Below are 5229 nucleotides of genomic sequence, written 5' to 3'. Positions count from 1 at the left end.
TAACTTTCACATAGAAAGAGAATAATCTATCCTTTTATTCATTTATAAGTGAGCTACTACACAATCAAGCATACACCACCACTTACTGTTATTTTACTACTTGCTAAAAAAGAACTATTCTACTTCTTTGTTCAAACATTTCTTTTATTTATTTGAAAAGACTTAGGGAACAAGACAAGCATTTAACAAGTGAAAATGAAAGCACACACACTTAGACTAGCACACTTATTGCAAAAATTAAATATAACAGGATGCAAAACAACTAAAACTAGAAGCTACTATCAACATGGGCACATTCAGACTTCCAATTTAGAGCAATTTAAAGGGAATGGAATTAAGTGACAATACAACCTCTTGGTAGTGCCTTCTAGTTGCTTCCTCTCTGTTATCATCATCTGTGGCTTTAGTATCCTTTGATGATAATGCATAATTCTTCCAGGGGTTGATTGAATTCTTGCAAAAGCTACTGAAAGCTGTGTGTTCCCCAAGAACTTGAGAGATTGGTATCATGCATGTATATTTGTAGGCTTTTAAACTTAGATTGGTGTGTGAACACCAAACTTGGTTTCCTACCTTATGTAGCAAATTGAATCTATGCAAATAATCATCAAGTATTTTTATTTAAAAAAGTAACTATGAAGCATAAACTGACTATACACTACATAGCAGACTACAAACTAGAAAACAAACTATTGTTAAGTAGTTTTCCTAATTGGTTGGAGCTAGTGACTAGTCATGCTGAGGGTTACAATGTGTTCTTTAATGAAATCTTTGGTGGAACACCAAACTTAGAATTACACATTCTTGCAATACAAAGAATCTACTTAACTCTTTTATTGATAAGCTATGAAAAGAAAATTACCTTTGGTTGGGTTGCCTCCCAACAAGCGCTCTTTTATCGTCACTAGCTTGACGTTCCTCTTTGGCATGGTGGATTGTAGTGCATTAGGTCTTCTCCCCTTACAGTGAAGCGGTCTCCACTTGATTCCTTAATGATTTATACATGCTCTAGGGAGAGGACCTTTCTAATAGTGAACACTTGAGGTAATTGAGATGGAATGGTTGGACGATGGGCTGGGATTGGTAGATGGTGGGCTGACATCACTTTGTCTCCTGGGGAAAAACCCCCTGTAGGAATCCTTTTATTTCTCCATCCCCTTGGTAATTTCTTCACAAATCTTCCCTCTTCTTCCAGTGGTGCTCCCACGAGTGTTGTGTCAAGAAGTCCCTTGCTAGCTGCTCCTCTCAACTCTTGTGGCTTCGGCTCTTTCTTGAACTCCATTGGTTGCTTCTTCTCTTGAGCTTCTTGTTTATCCATCAAGGAAAACTCCAGATGCTGCTATTGTGGTTCATTTCTATTCTCCTTCAAGGGACTCTCAATGTGCTCTTCTTTTAATTCCTTGCTCTCTTGCTCAGATTCATGCACGGGTTTGAAGGCCTGGAAAGTGAGCTACTCATCATGTATTCTCAATATCAATTCTCCTTGTTCTACATCAATGAGAGCTTTTCTAGTAGCTAGAAATGGTCTCCTCAGAATAATGGGATGGAGGTAGCTTTCCTCCATATCCAGAATAACAAAGTCAGTGGGAAGGAAGTAGTTTTCTAATTTCACCAATACATTTTCAATTAGTCCTTCAGCCTTCTTCTGAGTTTTGTTTGCCAATTGGACGATTACATCCGTGGATCTCAGCTCATTGATTTGCAACTTCTTCATAAGAGATAGAGGCATCACATTTATGCTAGCTCCTAAGTCGCAGAATCCTCTATCAATTTTTGTCTCTCCTATGGCACATGGAATATGAAAACTCCCTGGATCTTTTTTCTTCATGAGTATGTCTTTCTTGATGAGGGCACTACATTTCTTGTTCATTGTCACTGTTTGTCCCCCTTTTAAGATTCCCTTCTTGGTCAACAGTTCTTTCATGCACTTGATGTATGTTGGCTTCTGTTGAAGAATTTTGATGAAGGGGATGTTGACACTGAGTGTTGCAAAAATGTCTAGGAATCTTGAATATGACCTATCTTCCTCACTTCCCTTGAGTCTCTGTGGGAATGGTGCTTGTGGCACAAAGGGCTCGAGGTATTCTTTCTCTTTTTGTTCATTCCTCTGTTCAGGGCTAGCCATTTCTTCTATCTCCCTTACATCATTCCTTGGTTTTCCTTCGTCATCCTCTGAGTGTATGGAGAATTCTTCCTTCAGACCTTCTTCACTGCTTAGATTGATTGACTTGCATTCTTCCCACCTTACCTTCTTCATTTCCCCTCTTGGATTTTTCTCTGTATCACTTGGGAAACTATCAGTGGGCCTTGGAAATTATTGTGAAAGATGTCCTACTTGAAATTTGAGATTCTTAAGAACCTCCCCTTGGCTTTTCATAATACCTCTCTCCTCTTCCCGGAATTTTTTCATGTCTTCACACTCTTTGAGGTTTGCAAGCATAGCTTCCATTCTGGCCATTCTATCATCATCACGTGGTGCTGATTGGTTGGAATTGGAGTGTTGAGAGTGGTTATTGTGGCTTTAGTATGGTGAATGTGAATAAGTGTTTTGTGTGGTCTGGTATGATTTGTGGTTGGAGTTTTGGTGAGTGAAGTGGTTGTATTGGATTGGATTGTGTGGTCTGTGGTCTTGGCCTTGATTTTGTTGGTTTCCCCACCCAAAGTTTGGGTGGTTTCTCCAACCAGAGTTATAGGTTTTAGAGTAAGGATCATTATCTTGCCTAGATGAGTTTCCAAGGTAATTAGCTTCCTCCCAGTTGGCTCCTTCTTCTGTCTCCAATTCTTTTTGAGGTGATGGTTGAGTGTGGATAGCTGCATCCTGATTCTTCTCCATTTGTTTGGTCAATTCAGCCAGTTTCTTGGTGATCATCTTGTTCTGGGCCAGGATTGTATCCATATGGTTTAATTCCAAGACTCCCCTGTTGTTGCTTCTGTCAGAGGCATAAAAGTACTCATTGTCAGCCACTGTCTCTATCATATCAGTTGCTTCCTCAATGGTCTTCTTCTTGTTTAGGAAACCTCCAGATGAGTGATCTACAGCTTTCCTTGATTCACAATTCAGCCTTTCATAGAAGATGTGAATTTGCACCCACTTTTTAAGCATGTCAGGGGGCATTTCTTTGTCAAATCCTTGAATCTCTCCCAGGCTTCATAAAGAGTTTCACCATCCTGCTGTCTGAATGTTTGCACTTCAGTTCTCAGCCTGTTTACTCTTTGTGGAAGGTAGAACCTTGTCAAGAATCTGTTCATTACATCTTCCCAGGTTGTCAAGTTTTCCTTCGAAAATGACTCTAGCCATTTTGAAGCTTTGTCCCTCAAAGAAAATAGAAACAGTAGCAATCTATAAGTGGTAGGATGAACACTATTAGATTTAACCATGCCACATATCCTTTGGAATTTTGTGAGATGCTCATTAGGATCCTCTTGTGCACTTCCTCCAAAAGAACAGTTGTTTTGGACAAGAGTTATGAGATGAGACTTCAATTCAAAATTGTTAGCATGGATAGTTGGCCTCTGAATGCTGCTACCACAATTACTTGGATTTGGATTGATGTATGATCCCAGGACTCTCCTCTCTTGTCTAGTTGGGTTAGCTCCACCTCTTCTGGCATGGTTATTCACCTCTTCTTCATGATGGTTTTCCACATCCTCCTCCATGGTTATATCAAAGTATTCCTCCTCTTCTTCTGCACCAACAACCCTCTTTCCTCTTGATTCCCTTCTTAATATAAGGAAGGTTCTCTCCGGTTCACTATCAAAGGAAGTTGAAGTTTTTTTTCTCCTACCTGTCATACAATGAACAAGTACAAGAAACAGCAAGTTTAAAGTCTACTAAAACAGAGTATAGTTAGCTTGGTTAGAGCAATTTATCAAATAGTTAGTAGGTTAGCTTGCTGGAAAGTAAAGAAGTAAGGTAAAATTAAAGATAAATAACTAATAGAAAATTATAGAGAATAAAATGAACAACTGAAATTAAACTGCAATTAATCAAAAGAAAAAGTAAAGTGCTCAATCTAGTTATCCTTCAATTTAGTAATTGTCAATACAAAACCAATCCTCGGCAATGGCGCCATAAACTTGATGCGCGGGAATTTGCCTCTCGACAAATTTCCTTCCGACAAGTGCACCGGATTGTCGTCAAGTAAAAACTCACAAAAGAGTGAGGTCAAATCCCACAGGGATTGGTAGATCGAGCAATGTTAATTGGAAAATTATACTAGTTGAGCAGAATCGGAAGTGAAATTGGAATTGCAGAAAGTAAAATTGGCGGGAAACTTAAATTGCAAGAAAATAAAATAAAAGAAAATTAAATTGCAGGGAATTAAAGTGCAGAAGCTTAAATTGCAAGAAATTAAATGGGAAGGGAGATTAAGCATGAAATTAAAGAGCAGAAAGTAAATAGAATGGGTAGATCAGAGAATGGGAAATTGGGTTCAGGAGATGTATAATTCTCCAGATCAAATTCATATTCATCTCTTCCGCAATCAATGCATTCATTGATCTCCTTGGCAATCTTAAGGGATTGGATCCCAATTCCTTGGATCACTAATCTCTCTAAGCATGAACAATTGCCCAATTCCTTGATTTAAGTGCTCATGGAAAGAGATGAAGTTTGGTCACTGATTATACCACACAAATTCATAGATCAAAGTATTGGTAGGATTACATGTCACTATATCCATCCAAACCCCAATCTAATCCAATGTGAGAAAGCATTTCTAGCATGATCTCCTCATTCCTCTTCCAAGGTTCCGAAGAGATCCAATTATGAATAGCTTCTTTCCCAAGATAACTATCCAATTGGATGAAGAACGAAAGCTTTTTAGCAAAATCAAGAGAAAAGAAAGAAGAAGAAGATTAAAAACTAATATTGATCCATTGAATTACATAGAGCTCCCTAACCCAATGAAAGGGTTTAGTTGTTCATAGCTCTCAAAATGGAAATTGGAATTGTAAAATACATTCTGAAATTAAAAGTGCAGTTAGTGTAAAATTTCCAAAATCGAAAAAATAGGTCCCCCCGTCCCTCTAACTTAATTTCTAAGCTATTTATACACTTTCATCCATTGATCTTTGAGCCTTGAATTGGGCTTTTGGCCTTGATGGAATTAGTTTGAAGACGGCTCCAATGGGTTGCACTTGGTGTTGAGAAGAGATCAGTGTAAAATTTGAATCCTGACGCTTCACGTTTGAGTCAATGTTTGAGAGCCAACGTTAACTCAAACGCCA

General features: G+C 38.4%; 1 non-coding gene across 1 annotated transcript; it reads left to right on the top strand.

Annotated features, from left to right (window-relative positions):
• The first annotated feature begins 3097 nt into the window (after positions 1-3097).
• On the top strand, positions 3098-3204 carry LOC112759859 (small nucleolar RNA R71). Its single transcript, XR_003180324.1, has one exon. It is a non-coding gene; the product is annotated as a small nucleolar RNA R71 (small nucleolar RNA).
• The last annotated feature ends 2025 nt before the right edge of the window (positions 3205-5229 follow it).

This window comes from Arachis hypogaea, chromosome 16, assembly GCF_003086295.3.
Source record: "Arachis hypogaea cultivar Tifrunner chromosome 16, arahy.Tifrunner.gnm2.J5K5, whole genome shotgun sequence".
In the NCBI taxonomy this organism is placed as follows: Eukaryota; Viridiplantae; Streptophyta; class Magnoliopsida; order Fabales; family Fabaceae; genus Arachis; species Arachis hypogaea.
The sequence above is the reverse complement of the archived record's forward strand: the minus strand, read 5'-3'. Positions and strand labels throughout refer to the sequence as shown.